The sequence below is a fragment of the Mauremys reevesii genome, linkage group 4 (genome assembly GCF_016161935.1).
Source record: "Mauremys reevesii isolate NIE-2019 linkage group 4, ASM1616193v1, whole genome shotgun sequence".
Lineage (NCBI taxonomy): Eukaryota > Metazoa > Chordata > Testudines > Geoemydidae > Mauremys > Mauremys reevesii.
The window spans coordinates 58,634,550-58,656,443 of record NC_052626.1 but is presented as its reverse complement, the minus strand read 5'-3'; the positions used below and the strand labels follow the sequence as shown (position 1 = coordinate 58,656,443).

Below are 21,894 nucleotides of genomic sequence, written 5' to 3'. Positions count from 1 at the left end.
TACAAATTAGGACCAATGTCCAAAATAATGTCCTCCCCAATTCACCCCAAACTAGGCTTCCCACATTACTCAGTACAGCCAACCTGTCCCAGAAAAAGCATGGGACATAAAGTGAACTTACAGCATGCATGAGCTAAAGGTCAACAAATTTGGGCTCAAGTGAACCAGCGGGAGAGGCATGTTATAGGGCTTGTCTAGCCTGGCACTTTACAGCTCTGCAACTTTCTCACTCGGGGAGGGGGGGGGGGGAAACACCCCCCTGCGCACAGCAAGTTTCAGCGCTGTAAAGCACCTGTGTAGACAGTGCTCCCAGTGCTGGTAGCCGCGCACCCACGGCTGGTAGCTACGCCCCTCATGGAGGTGGGCTTTTTTAGAGCGCTCTCTCCCAGCGCTATGCTGCAACTACACAAGCCATGTTAAAGTGCTGCTGTGGCAGCGCATTAGCATTGCCAGTGTAGACTAGCCCATAGACCAGGGGTCTCAAACTCAAATGACCACGGGGGCCACATGAGGACTAGTACATTGGCCCAAGGGCCTCATTACTGACACCTCTCCCCCGCCGCCCTTGGCCCTGCTTCCACTCCACCCCTTCCATGAGGCCCCACCCCCTGCTCTGCCTCTTCCCACCCCTTCCCTGTCCCCATTTCAACCTCTTCCCCAAAATCCCCACCCCAACTCTGCCCCCTCCCTGCCCCCAGGGGGTGCAGGAGGGGTGTGGGGTGTGGCAGGAGCTCAGGGCAGGGAGTTGGGGTGTGGATTGCAGGAGGGATGAGGGGTGCAGCAGGGGGTGAGGGCAGGGGATTGGGGTGCAGGAGGGGTGTGGTGGGGCTCAGGGCAGTGGGTTGGGGTTCAGGAGGGGTGCGGGGTGCAGCAGGAGGATCAGGGGAGGGGGTCAGGGTGCAGGGTACAGCAGGGCATCAGGGTGCGGAAGGGGGCTCAGGACAGTGGGTTGGGGTGCAGGAGGGGTATGGCAGGGGGTCGGGGTGCAGGGTGCGGCAAGGGGCTCAGAGCAGGGGGTTCGACAGCAGGAGGGGCTCGAGGGGTGGGCTCTGGCCCGGCATGCACTGGGGCAGGGCAGGTTCCCTGCCTGCCTGCCCGCCCTGCCCCCGCGCTGATCTGGGAAGCGGCTGGAACATGGGGGAGCAAGGGCACAGGGGCGTGTGTTGCTGTTGCTTCAGGCACCGCCCCCAGCATCTCCCATTGGCCAGGAATGGGGAACTGCAGCCAATGGGAGCTGCTGGGAGCAGTGCCTGAAGCAACATCAACACACACCCCTGCGCCTCTCCTCCCCCATGTTCTTTCCGCTTCCCCGGGCAGCGCGGGGGCAGGGCGGGCAGGCAGGCAGGGAGCCTGCCCGGTCCACGCAGGGCCAGAGCCGCTCTAGGTAAACGCTGGGGGATGGCGGGGGGGTGGGGGGGGCTGTGAGGCGCTTGTGGGCCGCAGAAAATAACTTTGCGGGCTGCATGCAGCCCGCGGGCCGCGTGTTTGAGACCCTGCCATAGACTCTACTTCACAGAAGTAACCCTGTCCCCAGCCCCCTCCCAGTTAAACTAAGAGGTGTGTTGGTACCAGCATCTCGGTTAATCTGAACCATTGCAGTATCACACATCGGAGAGGAACCTAGGATCTAATCATTCAGGGGCTTATAAAGTTAAGAATAAACACTTTAAATTACACCCAGAAATGAACAGGGAGCATGTACAGTTCACATAGCACAAGTATAATGTGCTCCACGCAGAAAATACCAGTAAACAAATGAATGGCATTAGCTACTCCACATATCTGGGCAGACTGCTTTGGCCTGTGGAAGAGCAACAACACAGGAAGCAGCCCTTAGGAGAGTCACAATGTATAAATAGCTCTGCTGACAGAATAACAAAGACTCGGCTGTGCTACTGTACAGCACAGCCAACCATGGTATCACCGTGTCACTGAAACAAAACCAATGTGTTACCTGACGTGAAACCATACCAGGGGTGGGGGTGGGGGTCAACTGGCAACCACAGCTACAATTGCCAAACAACACCGCAAACAAACATTACCACGGCAATGCAATGTAATGTCTTTCTGGGGAATCTCATAAGGGTAGATGCTATTGCAGAGCAAGATAAGCCCATGTGCACTTCTTGGGATTGTTCCCAGTTGATGTAACCCTCTCTTTCTTTCAGCTTGGACAGCCAATTGTTCTCATAGTTCCTGAAAGACTAGGAGTCAGGACCCCACCAGCAGATTTCATATGCAGGCCATGGTATTGATTGTTCATACCCAAAGTGTGTGTGTGCAGGGTGGGAAGTGGTTGCTGATAGTGCTGATGAGCATGATTGCTGTTTTCACAGTAGGAAGTGTCTGACCAGTTTTGTTTTAAAAAAACAAGACACGAATGAAGATATGGCCCAATTTACCACTGCCCTGTACCTTGTGTGCTCCTTTACACCTGTGCAAAGTGAGAGTAAAATGCTCCTATTCTGAGCTGGCAGCACAGGCCTTGGGTCAATGGTGAATCTGGCCCTTGGGGCTCAACACCATTCCTGTTTTAAATCGATCAGAGTTTTATCACTGACCACAATGGAAGGAAGATCAGGCTTTTAGTTTAGTGTTAACAGCTATTTAAAAATCCTCATGCTTTCCAGTAACTGAAAGGCCCTTACAAAAACCCAAACAAACATTCACACATGCAACACTGGAAGTTGGCTTGAGTTACAAACACAGGAAATTAAATACAAAACTGTGTTACAATAGCATAGAGGATCTGACTTAAATCAACCCAAACAAGGGCATACACAGTTCAGGTTGCCACTCTGTCTCCCCCCTCCCCTCAAGGGCTTGTCTACGAACAAATATTGTAGCGCTTTAGATAACCTGCATAGAGTGGCTACAGATATACCAGTAAAGGTGCTTTATATCCTATAGCTATTCCCATTTGGGCAGGGCACTATACTGCTGCCACTACAGCGGCACAACGACAGAGCTGCCACTGTGCTGCTGTAGGGAGCATCTACACTACGGCGCTACATCAGCAGAAGGCGGTTGTCCATCGATATAGTTAATCCACCTCTGACAAGCCGTAGCTACGTTGACAGAAAAATTCTTCCATTGATTTAGATGCATCTACACCAGGCATTAGTTAGACCTAATTACAGCACTCAGGGCACATTTCTCACAGCCCTGAGTGATGTAGCTAGGTCAATATAATTTTTAATTGTAGAGTAGCCTTCAGTCACCTTTATACCAGCATAACTGCATCATTGCTAGGGGTTGTCCTGGTATAACTAAATCAGTACCAAAAAAATCACACCACTAACCAAAATAGCCATCCCAGTACAACAGCTGTATGCATAGACTGGGCCTTAGTGCCTTCCCCTGATGTGCCCTTAGACATTATAGCAAATATACTACTATCCTGTAACATGCCATACCCTTCTAAGACCCTCCCCCCAAAAATCCATAGACACAGTGGGGTAGAGTTGCCACATTTCTAATTGCTGGTAACGGGACCCTGAGGTCCTGCCCTGCCTCTTCTCCCAAGGCTCTGTCCATGCCCCACCTCTTCTCTGAAGCCCCACCCCTTCTCTGCCTCTTCCCCAGGTACCTGGCAACCATAAGTGGCACCTGAACACAGAAGCCAAAAAACCAGACTGTCCGGGTCAAATGCAGACAGGTGGCAACCCAACACTCGGGTCAATTAAAGGTAGAGTGTAGCCTCAGCTGTACATGTCCTGTCTTGTGGTTTTCTTTTAAGGCAGGAACTTAACCTAGCTTAGAGTTTGTATTTTATGTCCTTAGTTCTAGGTTACACACTTGCTTTTCTCCTTTTAGCTTCTATGGGACAAAACCAATCAACCAATCAATCATTTCATATGAGAACGTTGTTATGAGATTGCCACAATTCGGCAACTAGCTACCAGAGTTATCTGAGGCCATACTACTAAAAAAAGACTCACAAGTTCTGAACATTTATCTGGAGCCCTGCATAAGGTCACATGTCTACTCCAGCAGAAGGGCTTGCAAAGTTAAACAATGTCCCTTCGCTTGCTCTGTCTGAGTAAATACAGACCATATTGGAGTAAATAAACAGCCAGGCAGTGTCCCAGACAATGGGCCTTGGCGATGAATTAATAAACTCTGCCTCTTGCATTAGCAGAGTGTGACTGGAACTGGCAGCAGTCCCTGGCTGGACTCCAGAAACGATTATTACTAGACAGAGCCAAAGGAGACTTGGCACGAAGCAGGGCCCACAGCTGGAGATTAGGTAACAGAGTCAATGCTTTACAGAGCTGCCAGGGCGTTGGTCACCCTGCTTGAAAAGAGGGTCAAAATTTTGTTTTTGTGGCTCATATTCACATATACTGCCTACCTCCAAAACTCACACCGATTCAAGCTATAATTCTCAGTGGATTTTTCTTTGTAGAACTGGATCTGTCATGCCAAACCCATAAAGTACCAACTCTACTGCTTAAACAAAGCATTATGGCATCCCCTGACATAAATGTGAAGCATCCATTTTCTCCCTGCCATTCGACATGGGATCCCATTTATCCAAAGGTATCTGATGCCCTTTAATACAGGGCTCTGCCATATTGCAAAATGGATGGCTGTCTCCATGAACACTAAAACTATGTCTTAGTGGGGAAAAGAGGTGGCAAGACTCCTTTTTTTTTTTTGTAAAGAAAAGCTTCATCCAGGCTTGCCTCTTGCTTCCTGGGGCTGACAGGACTTGGAGCACTACAGAGGCATTCGGATCAACCTTTGGGGGAGGAAGCACCTTATATGAGTCTGCAGTGATCCTCACTTACTCATCTAGGAGTGGTGCTGTCAGGCAATCTCTTGAGGAGAATCCCTGGCCCTCACAGCTGGAGGAAGATCATCCCAAGGCACAGCCTTTAGGAAGGGAGTGGTAACTTGTAAATATGGAGAGCAGATTGGCCCTCCCTCCCTGACAAAGAAAACTGTGTTTGTCGCTGAGGTCTTTGCAATAAGTTATAAACATTTTACCAACACCAAATATATCTTCCACTGAATCAATACTGTTACACATCTGAGTAAGGACAATTATAATGACCTCTTCTGTAAAGCACTTTGAGATCTAAAAATGAAAAGTTTGATGTAAGAGCTAGGTATTATTGTTATTTTATTAATGTTACATTTCACACACTGGAAAATGTAGGGAGAAAGTACGGGACTGAGCCCTGCTTCTTCATGAAATCACAGAGCAAATGTGATTGGGCAACTTCTGATGAGGGGACTTTGTGTGCAGCCACCTCTGTGCCAGGACTTAGAGAAATAATGGTTTTGTGTGTACGTTGGGGAGGGCAGTTAGTGGACTGCAGATCCCAAGCAGAAGGAGCTTCTAAGCACAGATGTATGTGCCAGTTCAGTTGGGAAAAGAATAAACCTAAGGGCACAAAAAACAGAAATATCTGGTTGATGCAGCAGTATTCCCTACTTTTCTTCCCATCTCCTAGGAGGACATTTGAACCAGTTTGGTGGAAATAGGAATAGGAAGACATGTTAAAGGAGCGTTTCTCTTCTTTTGACAATTTGTAGGGAGAATTAATCAGCAATTCTCACAAATGGTGCCCAGAACTTCTCTTCATCCATCCCGTACTCCAAAATGATCTTCAGTATTTTGGCCATAACTAGAGAGAGGCTCAAACTAGATCCTGAAATTGAAATCCATCTTCTTCCATTCACATTTTGGTTGGGTATATATTTGGATTCTTGCATCAAAACCACTTTTGATTCCAGATTTGGATGGGTTTGGTTCCAGGTCAGATCCAAAACCAGAGGGGCCTATTTTCTGATGTGCTTCTGGTGTGTCCCCAGATGGAGAAAATCTCACAAGAACAGCTGATCTTCATGAGATTGCCAACATTTTGGGTTGAAATCTCACAAGAAGGGTTCGCAAGATTTTGATGCCATCAAATCCAAATGCTAGACCTGGCTCTAATCTAAACCATATGCACTGCAGAGCTGAATATCACAAGTGTGGCTCATATCTAATCAGACCACTACTCTCTTCTACTTTTTGCTCCTTCTCTCTCATGTCCCGAATCTGACATGCTTTTCCTGTTCTCCACACTTCTTCTCATATCTGGTATCTGTTTTTCTCTTCCCTCCTGTCCTCTAATTGCTTCTCTCCTTTTTTGCTACCCCACAATTGCTACCCTATTCCCGCTTCCCTTTTTCCTTGCTCCCCAGTTGTTCCATGCTCCCTTTTCTCCCCCCCTCCCTTTACTGTACATCTTTATGCTTTGTTCTGATAAAGAGTGGGATGCAGCTTTTAAGATTTGTTTCTTGGATGCAGGCAGCACTATTTTCTTATGGCAATTCAGCTTCATTGAAGCCATGGGATGGTCACTCTAAACAACCCTGAAAGTAATTTTTTTTTTAAGCTACATTTTACTCTGGTGAACATGGTGCTCATTAGAAGGGGCTAAACTGAGGGGACTAAAAACTGATGTGTTCTATTTAGCTGCATAACAGGTACAGGATAGCACGTGGCAGCACAAGCTTTCCCCACACCAACCTACTTAATAGTATCCCAAACCTGACCACCTCAAAGTAATAATACCACCTAGCCGTTATATAGCACGTTTCGTCCGTAGTTCTCAAAGCGCTTTACAAAGGATGTATGTTTCATTATCCCCATTTTACAGATAGGGAAACTGAAGCACAGCACAGTGCCTTGAACCCTGTCCTTCTGACTCCTAGTCCACTGCTGTATACACTAGGTCACATTTGCCTACCCAGGATCATATTATGACCATGCTTCACAGGACCCTAGCAAATTCATGGTCAATGTTGGTCAATTTCCCGGTCATAGGATTTTAAAAATCATTATTTTCATGATTTCAGCTATTTAAATCTGAAATTTTATAGTGTTGTAATTGTAGGGGTCCTGACCCAAAAAGGAGTTGGGGGGAGGGGTTGCAAAGTTATTGTGGGGGGGGGGGTGCGGTACTGCTACCCTTACTTCTGCACGGCTGCTGGTGGTGGCTCTGCCTTCAGAGCTGGGCACCTGGCCAACATCCACTGCTCTCCATCCACCCAGCTCTGAAGGCAGCACAGAAGCAAGGCCGTCCCTAAGGGGGTACGGGGCCCGGGACAACCTCCCCTGCTCTGGCCTAGGCCCCGCCCCCACTCCACCCCTTCCCCCAAGCCCCCTCCCCACCTATTCTCCCCCTGCCTCTCCCTGTCCCAATTCCACCCATTCCCCCAAGCCCCTGCCCCCACCCCACCTCTTTCTGGCTTTTGCCCCCTCCCCTGAGCGACACCGGGAGCCAGTGGAGCAGAGCAGGGCAGGCTGGGTCTGGGTCGCTTGTTGCTGCCAGCACCAGCAGGGCCAGCTCCAGGCACCAGCCGACCAAGCACGTGCTTGGGGCAGCACCTTGTAAGGGGCGGCCAATCTCGGGGTGGCGGGGGGTGCTTGGGTTGTGATTTTTTGTTTTTTTTTTTGGTTCGGTGGGGCGGCGCTCCAGGTTTTTTTGTTGTTGTTATTTTTGTTTCGGCGGCGTGGCACAGCACTCGGGGGGCGTGTTTTGGTGGGGCGGCGCTCGGGGGGATGTTTCAGCGGGGCTGCGCTCTTCTTTTTTGCTTGGGGTGGCAAAAAAGTTAGAGCCGGCCCTGGGCACCAGGCCCCCCGCTAACCTCTCAGGCCGCACTGGACCCCCACATTCCGAAGCGCGGGGCCCCCCAAAGCACAGGGCCCGGGGCAATTGCCCTGGTCAGTCCTATAGACAGGATGGCTCTGCACATAAGTAAGGGGGGCAAACCATGATCCCCCTAAAATAAACTTGTGACCCCCCACAAGTCCCTTTAGGGGAAGGCCCCCCAATTTGTGAAACGCTGGTCTCCCCTGTGAAATCTGTATAATATAGGGTAAAAGCACACAAAAGATCAGATTTCATGGGGGGAGACCAGATTTCACGGTCCGTGACACGTTTTTCATTTCCGTGAATTTGGTAGGGTCCACTCATTCAGTAGCTTGTGTGCTGAGACTGCAATCAATAATGCAACTTTGTGCCAATTTGTGATACCAGCCTCTGTCCACTACAAACTTCACTAAGGCCACAAACCTATTTTGAATTGCTATCTGCTCAGCAGTGAATGAAACAACTTTTGATTAATATCAACCTTAGTTGAAGACAAATTAACCCCCAATGGCAAAAAGCTCTATATCCCTTTATCAATCCCCTGAGCTATTCAATCCCTTGAAATTAACGGAGTGGAATTTTGTCTCTTATTTTTAAAATTAAATACAAAAGAACTGCTTTCTGTTAGCCAAGGAATCGATGTTGTTTTTCTCCTTAAATAACCCCCCAGTTTGATAAACATGGGCACTGTCTGCTGGTGCCTTCAAAGAGCAATGCCTAGAGAGAAAACCCAAGTGGAAAATGAAATTCAGAAGAACTAATAAAACACTTTCTGAAGGGTTTGAATCTCCCATTCCAAAGAAAACAAAGAGGTCAAATGACCTTTCAACCTGATCCTTCTTTTTTTCTGAGACATTAAGAAAAACATTCTGAAAACAATGAGTGTTCATGCTAATTGTCCCTCCCCTACCTCCTAGGTCCTGCCAAAAGCAACATTTCAATGGCCATGGGGTGTGGGGGTTGAGAGCAAATGAGTGAGCAAGGGAACACTGGCTTTCACACATCAGTGACTACACTGTCAACCAGACCCATGGAGGCTCAAGGTGAGGGAGTCAAGCTGACTGACTTTTACTGAAGCAGGTACCTGAGATATTGTAATCAAAGTGGGCTGTTGAAAACCTTTGTCAGCAGCATTCAAACTGATAGGTCAAAGGGTAAGAAAAAGGGCTACACAGAGGTAAAGTGCAATTTCAGACTTAGCCCATCTGCTCTGCACTATTACCAAAGGTCTAGTCACATGACTAGTGGAAATCTTCACAGATGAGATCAGTCCTAACCTAGGTCTATAATAGTTTTGGTGACAATGTATTATTATTTGTTTGTATTACCATGGTGCTTAGGAGCCCCAGTCATGGACCAGGACCCCATTGTGCTAGGCTCTGTACAAACAACAAAAAAGACAGCCCTTGCCCCAAAGAGCTTACAGTCGAAATAGGAGAGAGGACTGGTTTAAAAATAACGGAATGTGACAAAAAGTGGTGCTTTTCTATGGAAAAGGCTTCCTGGGCCATTTAGCACCACTGTTTTCTTGCATTAGTAGCTGGAGTAGATCTGCTGTAACATGTTTCCAGAGGCAAAAGGAATCGAGGTGTTTCAGACTGAATTCACTCTAGCATCTGGATCATGTTCTACCGGGCAATCTCTTGGAATATTTCTCTGCAGTAATAGCACTGAGGTCTTCTAAGACTGGCCTCCCTGTTTCACTTCCCAGGAAATGATTCCAGCCTCCCAGCCCAATGGTTTACTCATATCCCTAATCATGCTGGGAGCAAAGCTATTCCTGACCCTGACACTAACTGGTTCTGTGATCTTGGGCGAGTTGCTGAGGCCTTCTTTGCATTAGAGAATTTTTACAAAAAAATCCACTGTTGCTCATGTTGGTGCAGCTGGTATTAGCAACGTTTGTAGCTTCCTATGTAGACAGGTCTGTGGCTCCAATAGCTGTTTTCAGTGCTGAAGCTGGAGAGCTATCTGCATTATGGCTCCTGACCTTGCTAACTCTGGAGCAGCTGCACCATTTTTGGAAAAATTCTCCAGTTTTAGACAGCACCTTATCCTCTGGGCCCGCTTCCCCAGCTGTAAAATATGGATAATAACACTTACCCAGCTTTGTAAAGTGCTTTGAGATCACTGGATGAAAGACTCTGTGAATGGTTTATAAGTGCAACATAGCAGTAACTTGCTGTGGCTCCACTGAGACATAAGCTATGTCTATATTTTCCTTTTTTCATTGTCAGCGGTGCTAGCAAGTACAAGGAAAGAACAGAACAGTTTCTACACTTCTTTGGAACCACAATGTAAAAGCAGTGACCCTGGGAACCTACCTCATAATTCCTAATAAGCAAGTGAGTGGGTTTAGGTACTAGGGTGGGAGCGGGGGAGGAGGTTAAGAAGGTTAAATAAACAATTCCTCTAGGACCTTTTTGTTACCCTTGGGATTTATTACTACTATGCAGCAGGCGTTTCTAAGGCAAAGTGCAATTTTGTGGTTCTTCGTGAAGACACATTCAGTATATAAAAAAGGAACTCAGAGCTAAGCTTTTGTGAGCAATGTTCAGTTCATTAAGCAATGAGTCAGCCTTGGTTTTGTGGAAGAGGATTCGGCTTTTCCTTAAAGGTGGGATCAAGATGCCTGCTTCACCATAATTTACCTCTCATCTGTGCCATGTTACAAAATTCATATTTACCTTCATCCCACACAAACCCGATAATCTCTCACTTTTGTTAGTCTAAATGATTTATGTCAGAAATGCTGCATCATGACATTGAGGTTAAATAAAATGGTATTTAGGGTTAAAGTAAAAATTATTCCCACATCACTGTAAAATCCCTGTACTATTATTTTCCTTGTGTCTTTATGTGTTACGTTTTGAATAGGGTTTAAGGGATGCATTGACCTTGGTCCTCTGCATAGGGGTAAATTCGACCCTCAGTGAACTGAAGGCTTGTAGACACTGCTTGTTTAACAGTCTTTGGAATGGAGGTCTTTGGTAGACAACAAGAACCATATTGGGCCGCAGTGCAAGCTTCCCACACATAGCCCTACCAATGTGCCAGCACCCTGTTACAGAGTGACCTCCTCTCATGGTGAGAAAGTAGTGACTCTCTAAGTCCATTCAGTTTTTGGCCTTATTGAGGCTACAAATAAGGGGACAAACTGTAGTAGTGTGACAAGGGGACCTGTCACCCTAGTGATGGAAGAACCTCAAATAAGTCAGAGGTTCAATTCAGCTAAACACCGCGATGTTTGAAAGCATATCTGAAGCTTATTCTGACAGTCTGAATTTCCTGATTTGCAAAACTGGGCTGGAAATCTCATGAGAAAAGGCTCTCTTGAGACTTCTAGTACTTCTGTTTTTTTTATCCAGCCAGAAATACGAGAAGAACAGCCGTTCTCACTGTATTTTGGTACTTTGGCTTCCAGCAAGAAACCAGGTGTGCAGAGGCAGCAGTGAACATGAAAACTAAAACTTTATCATCATTTTTGAACCTCACAAAAGGTTCAGTTTGAGGTGAAGGTTAGGGTTAGCCTTACTTTTCAGAAGCAATTCATTTATTGTCCACAAGGAACTGGATTTAGACCATCGACTCATTTCACATATTCCAAATCACAGCCATCACATAATAATTACCGGTAAGTTAGATCATTACCAGCCTGGTGAGATTAGAATGAGTGATCTAGGGCAAAAGGTCTATTTCCTATCACCAGTCACCTGAGCCACCTGTGTTTTTCATGTTCACGTTGTCCTAAATTTGATCTCTGGCAGCCTTTCTGAACTAGAGTCTCATCCCAACACTCTCAGGCTGTCACTACAACCAGCTAGGCATTCTGACCACATTCAACGTTCTGTCAAACCAAGTAAGTAAAATGAATATATGTAACCAGATTCCAAGGTGATGTGTAAGGTGGTGCAAACTACATGTCATGAAGTGGGTACAAGTGGGAGAAAGGGAGTCTAACTAAATGTAAGGTTGACCCCTTACTAAACCTTATTGGGGATTTTTGGTTGGCCATCTCCCAGTACCAAATGAAAGGGGAAGGGTTGATGGGAGACCAGGACCCTGAGACTGACAGTCCCCAGGGGCAATGAGGAGAGGCCAACACTCCAGGTCAGCAAACACTCCTGACAGGACGGGCAGGCTAATGAGGGAATCAGGAGGGGAGGGGTCCTGTCCTCCATGTGGTCTGGAGCTGCCTGGGCCAGAGTGGGGCTGAGCTAAGGAGAAAGCAGGAGCCCGGGCTGAGCTGGGGAGCAAAGACGCGCCAACCAGAACCAGAAGGAGCAGCCCAGGGGGCTGGAGGCAGAGCAGCAGCAGTGCTGAGGCAGAGTGGAGCTGGGGCTGGCTGGGTGCGGTGAGCAGTTGAGAAGAGCGAGGGAGGACCCTGGGCAGTGGGCCCAGTGCAGGGAGACACTGTAGCCAAGAGGCCTTGCAGGCCAGACTTGGAGGGGGATTGTAACCCCAGAGGGGGAGGGGGAGCCCTGACACTGGGGAAAAGGGCCCTGCCACCTAGAGCCTGAGAACGTGTGGCCACCGCCAGAGCAAGTGTCCGACCCGCAGCATCCCTGCAGCACAGCCAGGGCCTGGGACGTGTGAGGAACAGACTGTGAACTTCCCTTACATTCCAGAGATGCTGGTTGTGATGTCCCGATGCCACAGAGTGGAGTTATGTATTTTCCTTTAACCGTTCCCAGTTTTTCCTTCTTTTTTAAATTGATTGCTGTTTAATAAAGTGTATTTGCTTGAACTATATGTAATGCTCAGTGGGTCAGGGAGAGAGCACTATGGAGTGGGAACACCCTAGACCAGGGGTCGGCAACCTCTGGTACATGGCTCACCAGGGCCAGGCTAGTTTGTTTACCTGCCGCATCGGCGGGAAGCGCCGCGGGCTGAGGAATGTGCTGGCTGTGGCTTCCCACCACCCCCATTGGCCTGGGACGGCGAACCGCGACCAGTGGGAGCTGTGGTCTGCCGAACCTGCCAACGCGGCAGATAAACAAACTGGCCCAGCCCGTTTGTTTACCCTGGCGAGCCACGTGCCAGAGGTTGCCGACCCCTGGCCTAGACCCTGACCTAAGTGACCACAAGGTTGGGGGTTGAGCCCCCCAGGAATCCTGGGCCCAGCCTTGTCAGGGTTACGAGGACTCTGCCACCCAGGAGAGTGAAACGGGAGTCCTTGAGGTCAGGAAGGCCTCTAGGTAAAGGAGTTGGAGTGAAGACTCCGATCCTTTCGCTAGCCAATTCCACCAAGGTAGTGTATAAGCCAGGAAAGTTCCCCACAACAGCGGGACCAATCCGCCACTTGCATAATTCTACACTTTCTACATGCTGATGGACTGAAAGACAGAGGTGCATCAGGAAAAGCAACATGCAGGAGGATAGGATTTAACTTATATTTTGTTACACTTTCTACCAAGTTAAACTCTCTTACGCCCTCTTAATGATGTGCAAGTTATTTCACCTCACACATCACCTCTCACCGTGGCCCTTTGTTTCATGGTTTGCCACCAATGCTTCAGATCTACTAGTAACTGAACAAAGATAACTGAGGACAATATGGAAGCATTTCATTGGACTCTAGTCCACATAACCTTCCAAAAATTTTCTCATCTTAATGAAAGTGGAACATGAAAAACGAATACAAACTTTCAGTTCTAAATTGGCATGAGACTCAGAGAACACAGAACAGGCCCAATTACCTTTAGCAGAAGTGCTGTAGCCATCTTCAAAAGGGCAATTTCAGATATTATGTCAATGGAAATTTTAGGTGTGTGACATTTTACTGTAAAACCAACATTTCTTACAGAATAAATTGAGTCAGCAAGTGTCAGACGGCCTGGAAACCACAGACAGAAGTGCTGCTCCTGACCTTCAGCTGGTGCTTGGACCTTCTGCTGCTGCTGCAATGCCCTTTTCTCTGGGTAAGTTCATAGCCCTGAGTTTTTAATAAGTTTCTATCTTAGTGTATCTCCGCTTCGTTAGACAACATATAATACACTAAAAGAAGCAGATGCGCGCAGCTAATTACAGTGTAATGAGTAAACAAACCACTTTTTCCAGCTTTATCCATGGTCACTCAGCCTTAGATGGGACTCTGGTTTGAAGTTAAAGGGGCTCTTGTTCTTGTCTCTAGCCTAGAGGAGATAGTGACAAGGCTTGTTCCTTGAAGCAGAACACAGTTGCAAAACAAGTGAGCAGACTGTGTATAAGGCATGTAGAATTATAAGTTGTGACAACTTTTTCAAGAGGATAGAATAACTTCAGATGCACCTGAAAGTGTATTAAACTTCATTAATTGTTATTATCAATAATACTATTTTACATTTCTGTTGGCCTTGTCTTGGAAGCATCTTAAAGTTCCTAATAAAAGTTATTTATAAACATAAATTAATTAAGGCTCAGCACATCTCTAAAGTAGGGTTTTTTATCCCCATTTTACAGATGGGGAAGATGAGACAGCGAGAGGTTACAGTGAGTGACTTGCCCAAGGACATGCTGCAAGTCACTGACGCAGCCAGGCGTAGAACCCAACTTTCCAGCCTACCTGTCTCATATTGTTCTTGTGATAATACATCATGTGTTTAACAAGAGTAACTATGTTGAGACATGAGGCATTTAAATTGGGGTGGGAAAGGAACAGCATAGCATGAGAGTCTGCTTGTGTGTGAGAGAAGCCCACCGGGATGCTGAAAAGCCTCTGATTTACTCAATGGAAGGTGAATTTTACAGTTTGTAAACAGATCTGCATTTTACACCTCTTCCCACACTGCCATGCCCCTATCCCCACCATCTTCCTGGATGAGACAGGGTAGTATTTGCATTTCAGAGACATAGCCATATGACAGACCTCAATTTAGATCAGCTGTAAGGCCAGACCCTGCAGTATGGGCTCTGCAATTGTACTGCAAGGCCGTCATATAGTCAGTCTCCCTATTTCCAAGGCTTTATCATGATGAGGTCAGCACATTCTCTGCCACTCTGCATTTGAGATTTTGTCCTGCCACTAGTGAGTGAGTGGAAAAGCACTCTCACCACCACCTTGAAAACAACACTGCAGGTATGCAGACAGACATTAGCCCCATTGCTGAGGCTGAACCAATGGTGGGATGAGGATTGCGTGCATATGGACAGTGACCTTTGAGCTGAACCAGGGCTCTGAAGTGGGAGTAAACAATCAAAGAAGCAGGAGCCTTTAAGTCCAGAGTTAGTGCCACAATTCAGTGGGAAAAGGGACAAATCTAAAAGCACAATTAGAAAACTGCACTTTCTGACTGTCTCTACAAAGTGCTCTGCCATTCCCAACTGTGCTGGGGTGGAGGTGAATTTACGGTGCAGTGGGAGCACTAACACAGTTAATGTTTAACATTATTATTACCTCATCTTCCAGGGGCTCCTTTTAAACATAACAATCGACAACAGGCTCCTGACAGTTTGGAGGAGACCGACCTCAGCCCTAAGACTATGATGAACATGATTTCCCCTCCCCCTCTGTTTTGATTTTCTGCTCTGTTACCCCAGAGCCTTGGCTGGCCATGACCCCTGGCTGCTTTTTCTGTAATTACCAGCTCCTGCCAGATTTACTGTGGAAGTTAATGTCTGTTCCAGCCAAGTCAGCCCGGACTTTTACATTCTATGAGACTGTAACCCTTTCATTACAGGCAGCAGTAAAATATATAAAGTATATATAGCTTCTAAAAGCTTTTGCAGAAGGTTTTATACTATCTGATGAGGGTGTTGAGTTAACACTGTCGCTCCTCTCATGAGCTTTCCCTGTGTAGGTGTGTGCTGAGGATTGTGGCCTGAGGATTTTCTAGTCCTGAAAAGCACAATAAGTGCTGGTGAGCGAGGAGAAAGGAAACCTCATGGAGATTTTTTTAAAATCTTCAGTTTCTCCCCAGTCTGTGAAATTCCTATGGGTCTTTTCTTTAGAATCTGTGGAAGCTGGTCTGGGAACTTCCCTAATCAAGTCTTCAGGTTTGTCCTCCAAATCTGTAGGGTTTTTATAGGGATTTTTTTTTTAAATAACGCAAGAAGTATGCCACGCTAAGAGCTCCTATGGATCTCCAACAGAAGCAAATGCCAGAATTTATGCACGGCCATTAGGAACACCTCTCTCTGGCCCCACACATTTTGCCTTAGGTCTACTTAATCAGGGCAACCCATGGATTGCAACTGTTGCAACATTACACAGGCTTTTAAACAGGTATACACAAGATTAAACAAGATTATACATGCTTGATTTTAGCCAAAGGTCCAAATGGATTCCAAACAAAGGCTAGATTCTGATCTCAAATACGTTGGAGTAAATCTCTAGTCAACAGAGTCACTCCATATTTACTAGTGTAAACTGAGAATTAGACTCAAGGCCTACACTCATGCTCCTACCATTGCTACCACCAATGGAGCAGAACCAATGACAGCAGTAGAGAGAAATGTAAAAAAACAAAAACAACCCCAAACCTTAATATAGACACAGCCTGGGAGACAAAGGGATCACTGAAGTACTGGTTTTAGTCTGATCTGTTACAAGAGAAAGAGAGAGACACTATGAATTGTCCACACCATTTCGTACCACATCAGTGACAAACTTTTCATCTTAGTGCTACAGATCGAGCACAGCTCATGGCAGCTAGCACATTGTTGGGAAAAACTAGCACTCTGCTTTTCACTGAGGCCATCAGAACTGACTTTGACAGTTTGTGGGGCTTCAAGAAAAAATGGAATCCTGAGCTACTCGGAAGGACTGGGCTATGGGCTTCTTCCCACTCTGGCCCCACATCTAGAAGGGGAGATTAGGCAGGCTTGTGAATTGCCAAGACAGCACAAGGGTATGGGGTCCCAAGTGGTAGTTTGATTTTTTGGTGCTTAAAACTGCCATGTAAATCAGAGCACTACAGATAAACTTTTTCCTTACCATCAGATCCTTGAAATTAAGGAAATATGCCTGTGGGGTTGATGTGAATTTTACAAGTGCCAGACTGCAACCTGATATGGATGGTGACATATCACAGATTCTGAGCTGAATCTTTTGTCATTCTTTCTTGTTTTTTCCCTCACACACAAGGAGGGAAATATGTATATCTCAGTCTAGGTGACTTATTTCTGATTAAGGAACTCAAACAAAGAAAGAACAAATATAAGGCCTCCATGGAGGAGGATGAGAGAGAGATATTGCGAGATCACAGTGATTTCACCTGTAATATTCTTATCCAGAACACAGGTGGATGCTCCTCCCCCTGCCCAGCCAGGAATATCTCTGAACAGCATCGGGACAGAATAAGAGATCCTGTTGCAGTCAGGGCCGGCTCCAGACCCCAGCGCGCTAAGCGCACGCTTGGGGCGGCGTGCCGCGGGAGGGCGGCAGGCGGCTCCGGTGGACCACCTGCAGGCATGCCTGCGGGAGGTCCACTGGAGCCGTGGGACCAGCGGACCCTCCGCAGGCACGTCTGCAGGAGGTCCACCGGAGCCGCGGGACCGGCGACCGCCAGAGCGCCCCCCCGCGGTGCGCCGCCCTGCTTGGGGCGGCGCAATTCCTAGAGCCGCCCCTGGTTGCAGTACTTGGTGCAGGGGAGTATCAAGGGCAATCCTGAGGCTGATGGGGATATGGATAATGCTCTGTCTTTTGGGTATTCTGAACCAGGGTGTCCCATATGTGGGTATGAGGGACTGCATAAGCTAGTGTAGCCCCTGAGGCTGGTCTAGCTTATGTGGGAGCCAGGCAGGCCTAGAATTGGAGGGTGCAGATGTTGTGCCCTCAGCCTGCGCTGATCAGGAGGGTGCAAGTCAGACTCAAGCTTGCTTCAGCAACACGAAATGGCAGTTGCCTTTCAGATATCCCTGTAGCAGGCAGAGAAATGCCTCTCAGTTTAAGGCGGCAGTACATGAAACCCAGAGTGGCAACATCTCCTGACATTTCCAAAGATACATACGTCTCTTTACCCAAGCTTGTGAGGCTTGAAGTATTACATGCAATATCACACACACAGGTGCACCATGTCCCAGTTATTCTTTGGATGCCAGATAGCCTGAATCATAATGATTTGTGGATAGATGTGGGATGGCACCATGGCACACAACAGTGTGTGACAAAAATGGAAAGACACTTTGGGCTGGTGAGCATCACAGATTGGATCATGAACATGGTCATACCCTCCATCAACCTGCAGGATTCACTGAAGTTTCTACAGAAGGAATCATTTAAAACCATATGTATGAAGTAACAGACCATAGGCCTTACCGTACCTGAACAGATCATTGATCCAGTTAGTCTGGTGTCTTGCCTCCTGTAAAGACTTAAACCAGGTGCTACAAAGAAGGAGAAAAATCCCACAATGTATTCAGCCAGTCATGCACGTCTGTATTATTTGGGAGGGGAACTCTGTTCTAACACCTCAAGTTATGTCCCGATGCATGTTTTTAAAGATTATTACTTTCCTCATCCAGCCATTACAGTCTGTTATGTAAATACCATCTTTAATGAAGATGGGCCCAAACCAAACCACAGAACTTGGAGGAGATTGGAATCTGCCTCTAGACCAGGGGTCAGCAACCTTTCAGAAGTGGTGTGCCGAGTCTTCATTTATTCACTTTAATTTAAGGTTTCACGTGCCAGTAATACATTTTAACGTTTTTAGAAGGTCTCTTTCTATGTCTATAATATATAACTAAACTATTGTTGTGTGTTAAGTAAATAAGGTTTTTAAAATGTTTAAGAAGCTTCATTTAAAATTAAATTAAAATGCAGAGCCTCCTGGACTGGTGGCCAGGACCCGGGCAGTGTGAGTGCCATTGAAAATCAGCTCGTGTGATGCCTTTGGCACACGTGCCATAGGTTGCCTACCCCTGCTGTAGACCCAGAGATGCATTTCATATTTGGATCCAGTCTCTGCTTCCTGAGAGGAAAGCTGATTCAGTGTTTAGGTACTGGACTAGGACTTGTGAAACACAGGTTAAATTCACTGCTCGGCTATGGACTTCCTGAGTGACTTTGGACTTAGGGTGTTTCTCATTTTGATGGAAATCAGTAGAAGTTAGGAGCCTAAATACTTTTGAGGATCAGAGCCTTAGCTCCCCATCTGTAAAGTGGAGATAATAGTATTTCCCAACCTTATAAGGGTGTTGGCAAGATGAATACATTAAAGATTGTGAGGTGCTCAAATGCTACCATATTGGGATAGCTATTACAGACCAAACCTAAGCCCCAGATCAAAACACCATCAGATTGGGGGGAGGGAGGGCATTGAAACCTGGATCCAAATTTTACAGGTTGGGCTGCTCTCAGATATTCAAACAATTTAAAACCTTGAGGTATGAGTTGGATGTGTGGGAAAACAACTGAACAAAAGAGCAAATGAACTTTCTCAGTTTATACATCTGTGTCATTATATAGTTTTAAAGGGACACTTTCAACCTACATTTAAGACCTAAACTTCTTGGTGTCCTTTTAAGTGCTCTGAGATGCAAGCAGAAGTGGGGGAGAGGGGTCTCTGGCAAGGGCTGGAGAGGGAGATATTCTTGTCAGCTGGTTGCTTTATTGTGTGGGCTGGGATTTGCTGCTGGATTTGTTTGGGCTAAGGGTTGGCTGTGGTTTTTGTGTGTGTGTGTGTGTGTGTGTTGTAGCAACTGTTAAAGCACCTAAGGCTGGGAACTGGGGCTTTTTGTGTATCTAAAGCTAAATACATTAATAAAATGAGTACATGGAATGTGTTACTGTTAGAACAGTAGAGTAACTTTGTACTGTTTTAATAATCAACAGTTATCAGTATGTACCGAGGTTATTATTAGCTATTATGTGCACTGGAGATTTTGTGTAATGAAATTGTCTACACTACAGCAAATACAGTGAGCTGTCTGTGGATCAGGATATGTTTCTTCCTTTACAGGATTAAAATAGACCCATCCACAAAACAAAAGCTTTGTCAGAATGAAGGAGTTTTGAAGTTTATATTAGTTTTGATTCAGACCTGAGTTCAGATGTTGATTTGGGAAGTGTGTTCACTTTGGGCGTCTAGCTGGAACTCTATAAACAGAGGCAGTAACTTGCACTGGAGGCACTAAAAGTGATTTAAGTGATTCAACCTGGGATTCCAGGCAAGCAGCACCTCCTTCTGTTTGGTGTGGGGGGTTTTCTACCCTCCTCCTTATGGGTTGTTTTTCCCCCTTTTTTTCTTTGCATGCAAAATACTTTAAGACTATTCTCTGAGACAGTCTCTCTCTCTGTTAAAAGAAAAGAGAAGAACCCCCCCTCTCCAGATGGACAGCTGCTCCCTGCTTCTTTTGATGTAGCTTTTATCTGTCAGGCCAGTGCTCTCTTGCTCTCTGTCCCATCTCCCCCTAAGGCAGTTTTCCATAGGGGTCTCAGGGGAGCTTTGTCTCTCACATGTGTTTAAAAAGAAATGTGGGGCTGGCACAATGGCTCCACAGCTTGACCTTCGCCCTTCAGTGTTATGAGGGCCATAAAGCTCAAGTCCCTAGTAACAGTGGTGGTGACCAGAGCAGTTCTGTACATAGACAGAGCTCCTTGGCAGAGAGTTGTTTAACTAAAAATAATTTAAGGAGGAAAATAAAAGGTTGTACAAAGTAAGCAATGTCTTTTATTGCCTAATTTGGCATTACTCCCCTGTGTGGCCAGAGGCAGATGGCTTAGTGGCATAGCACCGGCTTTGAAACACATAGAGCCTGATTCTCCTCTCATTTACACAAGCACAAATCAGGAGTATCTCCAACTAAGTTTTACACTAATATAACTAAAAGGAGAATCAGACCCTTAAAAATCCATAAACCACAAGTTAGACTGTAAGCTCCTTGGGGCTGGGACCATCTTTTTGTTCTGTGTGTACAGCCCTCTGGATCATGACTAGGGCTTCTAGGTAGTTGGTAATTCAATTAATTAATAACAATAATCATCATCATCCTAGGAATGTTAATTCAAACCCTGAGCCTTCCAAGAACCAGGTGGTGTGGTCAGAAATGGGGACTGATCTGTTTTATGAATGGGAAAACATTCCAGGCAACTTTTATTTCAGATTAAGAAAAGCAAAAAACAAGAAAGCACAAATATAAAGTCTCCATGAGAGAGAGAGTAAGAAAACAGAGGCTTGCTCTGTAACACTTGTATTTTGGACCAGAAGTGCAAAAAAACCAAAACAAAAAAACAACAACAGTGCAGGCAGTGCAGAGAAGATTTTCCCTTAAAGGTGCAACACACAGAAAACAGAATGACAGCATCTTCTTCCAGTTACATAGCCTCATATAACATGAGTTCCTTTTGCTTGAAAATGAAATGCTGTCTTCATTGCACGGACATTAAGTAAAACTCCATCTTCAAAAGTGGAGCAGGAATTGTGTATGGTAATTCCATTTGTCTGCATTTGCCTGACTTGTGCATGCAGTCATGCCATATTTGGATGCACATGTGCTCTTATTTTCTGCATGAAAGCCTCCTCGCTCCGTTTAGAAGGTGTAGCCTTAAAGATACCAGGACATTTTTACTAAGAATAGAGGCCTAGTGCCTTTGGCTAAAAATTCCCCTAATAGCAGGGCATTCTCAGCTGGCATAAAGCCAGTGCATCTGGCTCACATGCCAATTGTCCCCAACCAGCAATGGCATAGGGAACGAGAAAGCAAGTAAAGAATTGCAGGGGGACTTTTCCTCAAGTGCTGATCTTTAGTTGGGGCATAGTCTCTAACAGAATCCTACAGCTGGCATAAGCTAGAGCCGCCTAGCAATTACTTTAACTCATGCCAGAGCTAGGGCCAAAGTAGATTAGCCCACAAAACAGGGCGTTATAACCAGCTTCCTGATGAGCTCAACACTTACATTCCACCACTCCTGCACCAAGCAGACCTCAGATGCAGGAAAGAATTGAGCCCTTTTGCTGTCATTTTATTCAGAACATGTGAGTGTAGTTTATAACAGATTATCCTAATTACTATTCCCTCTGCCCAGGGCTAGCAGACAACTCTCCCTTATAACTACTGACCCCAGTAATCCACTGGCTGCTGTGAGCTAGCTGATGTAGTTAACTATGGCTTTTAGCTATTGGGGTTAACAATTCTTTCCTTGCTTAAGGCTATTAGATAACTAACTATGGGAGCAGAAGGATGATTGAGTGGCTAAAGCACAGGACTGGGAATCAGAAGATCTGAATTCCATATCTTGCTCTGTCACAGACTTGCTGTCTGTGACCGCAAGCAACTTATTTAACCTCTATCTCATTTTCTTCATCTGGACAATCAGGAT

The 21,894-nt window shown here is 46.2% G+C and overlaps 1 long non-coding RNA gene across 1 annotated transcript; it reads left to right on the top strand.

Annotated features, from left to right (window-relative positions):
• The first annotated feature begins 1,279 nt into the window (after positions 1 to 1,279).
• On the top strand, positions 1,280 to 14,274 carry LOC120403245. The gene is made up of 6 exons (XR_005597503.1): positions 1,280 to 1,384; positions 2,169 to 2,248; positions 3,586 to 3,688; positions 9,890 to 9,997; positions 13,459 to 13,573; positions 14,094 to 14,274. It is a non-coding gene; the product is annotated as an uncharacterized LOC120403245 (long non-coding RNA).
• Positions 14,275 to 21,894: the final 7,620 nt, after the last annotated feature.